This window comes from Arachis ipaensis, chromosome B09, assembly GCF_000816755.2.
Source record: "Arachis ipaensis cultivar K30076 chromosome B09, Araip1.1, whole genome shotgun sequence".
Taxonomy (NCBI): Eukaryota; Viridiplantae; Streptophyta; class Magnoliopsida; order Fabales; family Fabaceae; genus Arachis; species Arachis ipaensis.
This window is the reverse complement of record NC_029793.2, coordinates 63018420-63030280: the sequence shown is the minus strand read 5'-3', so window position 1 is coordinate 63030280 and position 11861 is coordinate 63018420. Positions and strand designations below refer to the sequence as shown.

Below are 11861 nucleotides of genomic sequence, written 5' to 3'. Positions count from 1 at the left end.
CTAAAGAAAATCTTCTATTTTATTCATGTTTAATGATGATGAGAAAAATAAATTATAGCTTAATTGGAGATAAAATCAAAATATAGATACTAATTACTACTACTTATACGTAACTTCTAAGGTAAAGCACAAATAAGAGCAATTATCACAGGGTTAAGGCTAAGATTAGAACTCAACAACCTTGAGCTTAGGAAGTGGATGTTCCTCTACTCTGTGGGGTGCTTGGTCCTTCAACTTCTGACGTCTGACGCTTCAGTTCCTTTAAGTCACACCCTTGCTCTTCTTGTTCCCTGAGCAGTTTGCAGAGCATACTGTTTTGATTTCTTCCTTTATTTGGTCCATAGATTCTTGCAACTTGGTAACAGATGCTTCAAGTTATTCCCAATATTCAAATTGAGGGACTTCTGGGAGGAATTCTTGCGCCTTCCTCTTGGTGTGGTCATCCTGCATTTGTTGTTTTTCCATTGTGATTTTAATGATTGGTTGCTCCACTGAGATATACTCTGTTATACCCATCTTTACTCCAGCATCTTTGCAGAGCATAGAGATTAAGCTTGGATAAGCCAACCTGGCATCCTTGGAGTTCTTGTTAGCAAGTATGTAAAATTCAGATAGAATCAGTTGATGAACTTCTACTTCTTTTCCTAACATAATGCAATGGATCATTTCTGCTCTTTTAACAGTGACTTCAGAACGGTAGCTTGTGGACAATATAGAATGCCCAATGAAGTCCAGCCATCCTCTGGCGACTGGTTTGAGATCTTCTCTCTTGAGTTGATTTGGGACACCCTTGCTGCTGGTGGTCCACCTGGCTCCAGGGATGCATATATCCTCTAGAATCTTATCCAGGCCCTTGTTTATTCTCATCATTCTCCTATTGAAGGAGTCTGGGTCATCTTTCAGCTGAGGTAGCTTAAAGATCTCCTTGATTTTGTCAGGGTGGATGTGAACAATCTTTCCTCTGACCAAAGTTCGATAGTCATAGAGGGCAGTTCCAGATATTCTCTGCCTGTCTGTTTGCCACAGATTAGCATAGAATTCCTGAACCATATTCCTTCCCACTTTCGTTTCAGGATTAGCTAGGACTTCCCAGTTCCTGTTTCGAATCTGCTCTTGGATCTCCGGATATTCATCTTCTTTCAGATCGAACTTGACTTCCGGGATCACTGATCTTAGACCCATTATTTTGTAGTAATGGTCTGAATGTTCTTTGGTTAAGAACCTCCCTTGATTCCAAAGTGGTTTTGGAATACTCTCTTTCTTGCCTCTTGGAGTGGGTTGTTTTCCTTTGGGAGCCATGATCTTAGTGGGTATGGTTTAGTGATCATGGATAAACACATCAAACTTAGAGCTTTACTTGTCCTCAAGCAAAAGAAACGAAAGGAGAGGGAATAGAAGGAGAGCTAGTGTTGAATGGTGGATGAGAGGAGGGAGGCCGAATGTCTTTTGAAAAGGGAAGGGGGGTGGGTTCTCGAAAATAAGGAGAAAGATAAGATAGAAGATATGATTTAAAAAGAAATAAGTATGATAAGAAAAGATATAATTTAAAATTGAGAAGATATGAAGGATATTTGAAAAAGATAAATTTGGATTTTTGAAAAAGATAATATGGAGATTTGAAAAAGATATTGATTAGTTGAAAAGATTTTTGAATGAAAAGAGATAGATTTGTTTTGAAAATTTTGAAAAAGAGTTGAATTGGATTGAAAAAAGGATTTGTGCTTATGGATTAAGATACATTTGATATTTTTAAAGTAGGGTTTTTAGAAATTAGGGATTTTAAAAATCAGGGTTTGTAACATGTTTATGCAAGAAATCATGAATTGAAAGATGAAAATTAAAATTAAAATGAAAAATATGAAGTAAAAACAAAATTACCTCCTCCCCACCATCCTGGCGTTTGAACGCCCAAATGCTGCATGTTTTGGGCGTTCAACGCCCAACTGCTGCTTCTCCTAGGCGTTCAACGCCCAGCTGTTGCTTCTTTCTGGCGTTGAACGCCAGGAACTCCTTTGTCACTGGGCGTTTTTCTGAATGCCCAGGACGCTGTAAATCTGGCGTTAAACGCCCAGAAGATGCTTCTTTCTGGCGTTTAACGCCCAGATGGCTATCCTTACTGGCGTTCAACGCCCAGTGGATGCTTCTTTTGGGCGTTGAACGCCCAAAACAGACTCTTACTGGCGTTTTCTTGCCAGTGAGCTCTTTTTCTCTGTTTTGTGTGCAGAATCCTTTTGTAACCCTGTAAACTTATACAATTGACTTTTTACCTTAGTATCAATGAACTTTATATAAACAAATAAAATCAAGAATAGGGCAAAATGCTTAGAGGAAGTGATGCCCCATGGCTGGGTTGCGTCCCAGCAACCGCTTCTTTATTGTCTTTAGCTGGACCTTGCTGAGTTTTTAATCTAGCCTCAGCCTTGAGCACTCTTGCTCAACATTGCCTTCAAGATAATGCTTGATTATCTGTCCATTAACAATGAACTTCTTATCAGAATCAATGTCTTGAAGCTCCACATAACCATATGGTGATACACTTGTAATCACATATGGTCCCCTCCACCGGGATTTCAATTTTCCGGGGAATAGCCTGAGCCTAGAGTTAAATAGCAGAACCTTTTGTCCTGGTTCAAAGACTCTAGATGACAGCCTTCTGTCATGCCACCTTTTTTATTTTTCTTTATACAGCTTGGCATTTTTGAAAGCAGTGAATCTGAATTCCTCAAGCTCATTCAGCTGGAGCAATCTTTTTTCTCCAGCTAATTTGGCATCAAAGTTTAGGAATCTGGTTGCCCAGTAGGCCTTATGTTCCAGTTCCACGGCCAAGTGACAAGCCTTACCATACACAAGTTGGTATGGAGAGGTTCCTATAGGAGTCTTGAATGCTGTTCTGTAAGCCCACAGAGCATCATCCATGCTTCGTGCCCAATCCTTTCTACGGGTACTTACAGTCCGTTCCAGGATTCTTTTCAGTTCTCTGTTAGAGACTTCAGCTTGCCCATTTGTCTATGGATGATATGGAGTTGCCACCTTGTGGTGAATCCGATACCGAACCATGGCGGAGTAAAGCTGTTTGTTGCAGAAGTGAGTGCCCCCATCACTGATTAGTACCCTAGGGACACCAAATCTGCTGAATATATATTTCTGGAGGAATTTCAGTACTGTTTTAGTATCATTGGTGGGTGTGGAAATGGCCTCAACCCATTTTGATACATAGTCAACTGCCACCAGAATATAAGTGTTTGAGTGTGATGGTGGGAAAGGCCCCATGAAATCAATACCCCATACGTCAAATAGCTCAATCTCCAAGATTCCTTATTGAGGCATGGCATAACTGAGAGGCAAATTACCAGCTCTCTGGCAACTGTCACAGTTACGTACAAACTCTCGGGAATCTCTGTAAAGTGTAGGCCAGTAGAAACCACATTGGAGGACCTTGGTGGCTGTTCGCTCACTTCCGAAATGACCTCCATATTATGACCCATGGCAATGCCATAAGATCCTTTGTGCTTCTTCCTTAGGCACACACCTACGGATTATGCCATCTGCACATCTCTTAAAGAGATAGGGTTCATCCCACAAGTAGTACTTTGCATCAGTAATTAATTTTTTCTTTTGTTGCCTGCTGTACTCCTTGGGAATGAACCTTGCAGCTTTGTAGTTTGCAATGTCTGCAAACCATGGTAATTCCTGAATGGCGAACAAATGCTCATCCGGGAAGGTTTCAGAGATCTCAATAGAGGGGGAGGACGCCCCTTCCACTGGTTCTATCCGGGACAAATGGTCAGCCACTTGGTTCTCTGTCCCTTTTCTGTTTCTTATTTCTATATCAAACTCTTGCAGAAGCAACACCCATCTTATGAGTCTGGGTTTTGAATCCTGCTTTGTGAGTAGATATTTAAGAGCAGCATGATCTGTGTACACAATCACTTTTGATCCTACTAAGTATGATCTAAACTTGTCAATGGCATAAACCACTGCAAGCAATTCTTTTTCTGTGGTTGTGTAATTTTTCTGGGCATCATTCAAAACACGGCTAGCATAATAAATGACATGAAGAAGCTTGTCATGCCTCTGCCCCAGCACTGCACCAATGGCGTGATCACTAGCATCACACATTAATTCGAATGGTAATGTCCAGTCTGGTGCAGAGATAACTGGTGCTGTGATCAGTTTAGCTTTCAGAGTTTCAAATGCTTGCAGGCACTCTGTGTCAAACACAAATGGCGTGTCAGCAGCTAGCAGGTTGCTTAGAGGTTTTGCAATTTTTGAAAAATCCTTTATAAACCTCCTATAGAATCCTGCATGCCCCAGAAAGCTTCTAATTGCCTTAACATTGGCAGGTGGTGGTAATTTTTCAATTACCTCTATTTTAGCTTGATCCACCTCTATTCCCTTGTTTGAAATTTTATGCCCAAGGACAATCCCTTCAGTCACCATAAAGTGACATTTTTCCCAGTTTAAAACCAGGTTGGTCTCTTGGCATCTTTTCAAAACCATTGTCAGTTGATCAAGGCAGGAGCTGAATGAGTCTCCATATACCACTACAAGAAAAATACCCATTCAGCCACACTTTTTTTAAGCTACATTTGAAAAGCGTAGCCTATTCTATGAATAGGCTACGCTTTTCTCCATGTTGCCTTTTTATAAGAGAAAAGGATACACAATTGTAGCATCATTTAAAAAGTGTAGCCTTAGGTATTTTAGAAATTACTTATAAAGCGTAGCCGTAGGTTGATATCTATAGGTTCACTTTTCGTATCAAAGAGGACGCTTTTAAAGGGTAGCCTATTTGTTAAGTTTTGGGTGCATTTTAAAAGTGATGCCTAATGTATCTAGAGCAAAAAATTTGACACTGAGTGAATTTTTTCCCTCTTAATTTTTTCCTGGCGTAAGGACGCATACTCAGCTCACACTTAGTGAAAATTTTCCCTCCAAGAGAAGAAAACCCTTTCACCTTTCACCTTTCACCTTTCAGAGAAGAAAACCAAGAGTGATCGGTGTTTTCGCTGCTTCTTCTGTTTGCAGTGGTCTCGAATGAAGGGTTATTTTCTTCTTCCTTACGCTTGCTTTTCTCAGTGAAGGGTTCAGAGAAGAAAACCCTCAGCTCAAACTCAGCTCACACTCAGAGAAGAAAACCCTTAGCTCACACTCAGCTCGTCATCACCCTTTCACCTTTCAGAGAAGAAAACCCTCCAAGAGTCACCATTCACCGCGCAAAGAAAACCCTTTCAGAAAATCCTCCTGCATCACGCGAATCGAAAACTCTCACCATCGCGAAGATCGCACCCCAGTCACCACTCACCCCCACTCACCACTCACCGCCACACACCACTCACCACTAACCACTGACCGTCGCTCCTCTTCGCCCTCCTGCACTGATCGTCGCGCGCCGCCTATACTGTCGTCGATCTCTGCACTTCTCGTCTACCTCTCTGTGCTCACGTCATCGATTAGGTATGTATTAATTTTCATTTGATTCTGAAATTTGAGGGGTTTAGGGTTCCAATTTTAGTAACTGATTTCTGCTCTGTAATCACAAACACAACAACTATGGTCTTGTTTATTTCTTGTATTTCAATTAGAATGTTGAAATTTGAGAGTAACGCATGAGCCAGATACGCCATTTTTGAGCTGAAATCGTATTTGGTTTGGGTGACATTTTAAGATGTTTATTTATTTTTCAGGTGACATTTGTATTGAACTGTATTTAGTTAATTAGATTCGAGTAATTTGTTTGGTGTTTTGTTCACGGCATCTGAGGCCAAGACATTCTTTTTTACCATTTGATCACGAAAATTTTCTAAACACTTGAATAGTTTTGATTCCATCCAATACCCAATTCTGTGTTTAGGGTAATCAACGGTGCTGGAGGATTGCTTCTAAATTTATGAATTTAATTAATTTGTTACAAAATTAAATGGTTTGTTGAAGAAAAATTTTATTTGTCCCATCATGGTTTGGATTTGTGGTTGCAATTCTAGCTGCAGTAAAATTTACAGTTGATGCTGCTGTAATTGTTGTAAAGGGCTATAAAATTGTAACATCAGTGCCCGTAATCTTGGTTGCAGAGTTTGAAAAAAAAGGTTCTGTTTGCTTTACGTTCTTAATTCTTATGGCCAATTTTGACCTTTCAAGAAAGCCGGAGATGTTTGCCGGACCGCAGTTCACCAACTCTCCGGTCACCAGGTCTCTCTCTATCTCTCTTGCTATTTATGTTCTTGCGTCCTGTTTGACTTCAAAAATCTGTGATTGGGGTTTCTATTTGAATTTGATTTTGGATTCAACTCTTATGATTAGAATTTATTGCTGATGATTAAGGTTCTAGTTTTAATTGATTGCCTATTCAGCTGCCGTGTTTAGGAAAGGCGAAGGGATGAGTTTACAAGAATGAGATTACAGCTTAGAATTCCTGCGATTGAAAGGGGTTTTTTTTACATGTGAAGATTCTGTACAGTATTTTGAAAATGGATTTCATATTCTTAAAGGTGAGTAGTATCTAAACATTTTCTTCTAAATTTAATGAACCTGCTTTACATTTACTCCATCTTTCTCTTTATGTTGCTCAGTTTTACTTAGATTTGGCAAATTAAATGTGTTGCATTTCTCAACAACTGCTGAGGAGTCAATGGATTACTATAATGAGAAATGATGTGTTGATGGAAAAGGACTTGTTCTGCCCAGTCAGATTGTAAAGTCAGCTTTGCTATGTGCTAGTTCGGCTAAAAATTGGGGATTCTGGAGTATTACACTCTTGCTTCTTCTTGTTTTATGTCTTAACCTCTTACTTCATCTTTTGTTTAAAGGTATGTCAAATATTATATATGGAGGGAGCAAATCCAGTTTCAAGTGCACAAGGAAGCACGTCAGAAAATTCAGGTTTGTTCTTATCTTCAGTTGCTGGCTCAGTTCATTAGGAATCTTTTGCATCCTAACAGAGATTAGCAGGCCATAATTTTTTTCTTGATTAATTTTTTCCTTTAATTTTTCATTCATTTTTTTCTTCTCTTCTTAATTTCCATTTCTACTGATGTTCTTATGCGTTACAACAATTTTTTGCTATTTCAATTTATTGCAATTGTTGTCCAAAAATTAAAAGAACTTTTGTTATTTGTTCTTATCATAAGTTAACCCCTTTATTGTATAATAGGACATGGTTTGCATGTTCTGAATAAAGAAGGTAATCTGACATCTCTAGATACTGATGAAGGAGGTTGGGTCTTCGATTCTTCATCTTCTAAGGTACAAATGTTACATCGAGTTATCCTATATTCCTTGTATCTACTGGTTTTGTGGAGTATTTAGTAGAATTGATTTCAAAAAATGATCTTGAATTGGTAAATAATTCTGGTATGACAGTGTTACAATACGCTGCTGATAGTTGGGATGAGAATATTAACATCAAGATTGCAAAATGTTGTGTTTGTAATTGAGAGGGAGTGAACTTTTCAATTATGATTTCTTTTGTATATAATAGGTTCAATATCTTGGAGTTCAGCATATCATAATGACAGATATCCATAACTTGCAAGCATTTGCTTTGTACATGCAAAAGACAGATATCAAATTTGATCTATGTTCAATAACAACAGAAATGGAAACATAGGTGAACTTCCTTTTCTGATTATATTGACACTTTGTTGGTTCACACCTCATATATATTCTACACTTCCACAAAATTCTACATTTTATCTTAGAATATTATAAAATTTTATTCGAGAGGTTGATTTAACTGGAAATTATCTATGTCAAGTTTATCTTTAACTTGGATACTCCTTGGTCATTCAGTTTTCTTCAAGGACTTGAAACAGATTCAGCAACTGTGAAAAAAAAATCAGACAAGCGATTGACAACCAAACTGAAGTTACTGTACAACTCATTAATTATACAAAAGACCGGTAAGCAAGTCTAATGTTTCTGCACAGAAAACTACTTTAATAGGCAAAGTTAATATAAAATGATAGGAATGTTAGCAATTTTTTCCCTTATTAGCACTATTTAGTTCATTAAAAGGAAACAAAATACTATGAAGCTCGGTAGTGCTGCAGTTATTATTCCTATTATCTTTAACCTGCAATAACTTATCAAAAGATGCTGCTTTGTTATCACAACATTTTTTACTGTCCTGAATGGAGGAGGAGGAGCTATTTCAGTAGCTCTTGTCTTGAATCAAAATGCTGCCAAGGTAGCTGCAGCTTCGGAAACTGTTGCATTCTCCCAAAATCCTGCACTTATTCTTGCTCCAGTTATCCCAAGGTATGCCTTTATTGCTGTTGTACAAAGTCCTTTTGGAGAAGTATTTTCTGATGTTTCTGATGTTAGTATTTCAAATGCCATCTAAATAATGCAATGTCCCAAGGCAATGAAAAGAGCTAACTTCTTTTTCATGTGATTGGCTATTTGGATATTATGGGCTTGATTGTGTAAATGTGTAACTATGATGACAGGGTGAAGTGGATGCTGTTTTTGTTCATGCTATACTAGCAGTATGAAACTTGCAGTGTGTCTAGTGATTATTTGATAGTGCTAGTTCAGTTGGATTTTTCATTTCTTCTTGCACTGGGATTTCCCTATAAGCCACGTGGTTTACTATTGCATTTGTCAGTTTGTTTTACACTTTGTCTACTTACTTTATATATTCTTTCCCATTTACTGGAATTTTGGTTTGTTTGATTTTCTGGATAGATGTACCGATAATTCACCCTGTTTGCATATTTGTGTTTTGCAGAGTCAACTGAAGGCTAAGTGGGAAGAGTAGAAGAAATTGCTTGAGAAAGCAAGAAATGACGCTGAGAAGAAATATGATGAAATAAATGAGCAGGTTTTCTTTTCACCCATTTAGTTTGACTGATGCCTTATTCAGTTATCCTTCAGTGTTCTTGTTGAATTATTGTGTCCTAACATGCTCTTATTGTCTAGTATTAAACTGTTGTCTACCCAACACATTAAAAAATTATGGTCCATTGATGTGTATATGAGGAATTCATTATTTATAGGACTGTTAATTTATTTGGTATCTTTGGTGAGTGTTGGTTGCAGTTTGCAACCTAAGATCAGTTACAGTTAGCAAGTCTAGTTAATCACTGTCAATGTGGAGTATGTGCCACTGTCGGTGATTGAATGACCTCTTCCTCCTAACTCTGTATTTTCTCTTTATCTTCAACTCAAAATATAAAAGAAATAATGGGTCACATTGTAATGCAATTTAAACAGCATGTCCATAAACTGTATTTGATAGCAGGCAGTAACACCGTTTCTTCCTTGTGGCAAGCCCACATAGTGTGAATACTTGTCATGTGCTGCAAATTTGTTTCGCTTGTATATTTGTATATTCATTTTAAGTTCTCTACTTTCACAGTCAGAAACAGAAGTGTCAGCTTTGCATCTTGAAGTAGTAAATTTTAAGTGATATTATGGTTATTTTGGTATTATTTAAAGAAATTATTTAGTATAATTATGTATTTATTTTTATTTTATAATATTCAACTCATTTAAATAAAAATGCAGAATTATTATACATGTAATCATATTAACTATTATGTTGTATTGATAATACATATATATATATATATATATATATATACAGAAAAAAAAAATAAGACCTAAGGCTACACTTATATACAGTAGCTATAGTATATAAAAAAAAATTGAGACCTAAGGCTACACTTATATACAGTAGCTATAGTATATAAAAAAAAGAAGGAGCTAAGGCTACGCTTATAAAAAGTAGCCATGGTATACAATGTGGCTACGCTTTACAAGTGATGCAGTAGCGTTGAAAAGCGTAGCCTATTCTGGAAGAATGAAAGCTGAAAAGCGTAGCCTTTGGTCCTAGACAGCATCGCTTGAAAAGCGTAGCCTATTCCTAAACGCCAAAAGCGTAGCCCTTGGTGCAGAAAAGCGTAGCCTTTGAGAATAGGCAACGGCCGAATAGGAATCACCCCAAAAAGCGTAGCCGTAGCCTAAGGCATCATTTTTTTTCACTTTTGGCTACACTTTTCAAGTGTACCTGAATGGGTGTTTTTCTTGTAGTGTACTGAGAAGTCATCCATGAAGACTTCCAAAAATTTTTCCACCATATCAGAGAAAATAGAGAGCATGCATCTCTGAAAGGTTGCAGGCGCATTACACAGCCCAAAAGGCATCCTTCTGTAAGCAAATACTCCTGATGGACATGTGAATGCGGTTTTCTCTTGATCCTGGGGATCTATTGCAATTTGGTTGTAGCCTAAATAGCCATCCAAAAAGCAGTAATAATTATGACCTGCTAGTCTTTCTAGCATCTGGTCTATGAATGGTAAAGGAAAATGATCCTTTCTGGTGGCTGTATTGAGCCTTCTGTGATCAATACACATGCGCCACCCTGTAACTGTTCTTGTAGGAACCAGTTCATTTTTTTCATTATGAACCACTATCATGCCTCCCTTTTTAGGGACAACTTGAACAGGACTCACCTAGGGGCTATCAGAAATAGGATAAATAATCCCAGCCTCCAGTAATTTAGTGACCTCGTTCTACACCACTTCCTTCATAGCTGGATTTAGCCGCCTCTGTGGTTGAACCACTCTAGTGGGAAAGGCGAATGGCCCAACCCTAACAATCATGTCCTCAATCACGCCTGATGGGTATTTAATGGAGCCATCAGCAAGTTGGAGACATATCCGGGTTGGTTTAACGTCTTCAGTTAAACCAAGCTTCCTGATGGTGGATGCAGGTATTAGGTTGATGCTTGCCCCAAGATCACATAGGGCTGTCTTGGTGCAATTACCCTCTAATATGCATGGTATCAGAAAGCTTCCGGGATATTTAAGCTTTTCAGGAAAGCTTTTCAGAATGACTGCACTACATTCTTCAGTGAGGAGAACTCTTTCAGTTTCTCTCCAATCCTTCTTATGACTTAAGATTTCTTTCATGAACTTGGCATAAGAAGGTATTTGCTCAAGTGCCTCTGCAAACGGAATCTTAATTTCAAGAGTCCTGAGATAATCTGCAAAGCGAGCAAATTGCTTATCCTGCTCCTCTTGGCGGAGTTTTTGAGGATAAGGTATCTTGGTTTTATATTCCTCAACCTTGGTTGCTGCAGGTTTATTTCCTACAGAAATGGTTGAAGAAGCCTTTTTAGAGGGGTTGTCATCAGCACTTTTGTGTGTCTGATCCCTCACTGGCATTTGAGTACCAGAGTTAGAAGCTGGAGTGACGTTAGACGCTAACTCCTCATCTGTTCCTGGCGTCTGAACGCCAGAACTGTGCTTCTTTTGGGCGTTCAATGCTAGTTCCTTGCTTGTTTCTGGCGTTGAATGCCAGTCCTGAGCATAGTCTGGGCGTTCAGCGCCAGCCTTCCACCCAATTTCTGGCATTTTAATGCCAGAATTATCTTTCTCTGGGCTCTTACTGTCCTCAGATGGATTTTGGGTGGTTTGCTCATTTCTTGGCTTCCTGCTGCTCTGAGGTGGGGTATTTAATGTTTTCTCAGTTCTTAATTAAACTGCTTGGCATTCTTCTGTTATTTGTTTTGACAGCTGCTGCTTTGTTTGCTTCAATTGTTCTTCCATATTTATATTAGCCATCCTTGTCACTTGTAGTCTATCTTTGAATTTGGCTAACTGCTGTGTTAGAAAGTCCAATTGCTGATTGAATTCAGTAGCCTGTTCAGTAGGACTGGGTTCAGTAGTCACTGTTTTAGACTCTTCTTTCATGGAAGATTCGCTGCTTAGGTACAGATGCTGATTTCTGGCAACTGTATCAATGAGCTCTTAAGCTTCTTTTATTGTCTTTCTCATGTGGATAGATCCACCAGCTGAGTAATCTAGAGACATCTGAGCTCTTTCTGCAAGCCCATAATAGAAGATGTCTAACTGAAC

The 11861-nt window shown here is 38.4% G+C and overlaps 4 long non-coding RNA genes across 4 annotated transcripts in view; 3 read left to right on the top strand and 1 right to left on the bottom strand.

The window, feature by feature from the left end:
• The window catches only part of LOC107616725, an 11583-nt gene extending 2297 nt beyond the window's left edge, over positions 1-9286 (top strand). Inside the window, exon 3 of the long non-coding RNA XR_001614614.2 lies at positions 8729-9286. This is a non-coding gene — a long non-coding RNA (uncharacterized LOC107616725). The remainder of the gene's footprint in view (positions 1-8728) is intronic.
• LOC110266718 lies at positions 4762-5436 on the bottom strand. The gene is made up of 2 exons (XR_002354218.1): positions 5153-5436; positions 4762-5118 (listed from the first exon to the last, which is right to left on the bottom strand). It is a non-coding gene; the product is annotated as an uncharacterized LOC110266718 (long non-coding RNA).
• LOC110266719 lies at positions 5529-6432 on the top strand. Its single transcript, XR_002354219.1, has 2 exons — positions 5529-6189; positions 6351-6432. It is a non-coding gene; the product is annotated as an uncharacterized LOC110266719 (long non-coding RNA).
• Positions 6618-7892, top strand: LOC110266720. The gene is made up of 2 exons (XR_002354220.1): positions 6618-6879; positions 7789-7892. It is a non-coding gene; the product is annotated as an uncharacterized LOC110266720 (long non-coding RNA).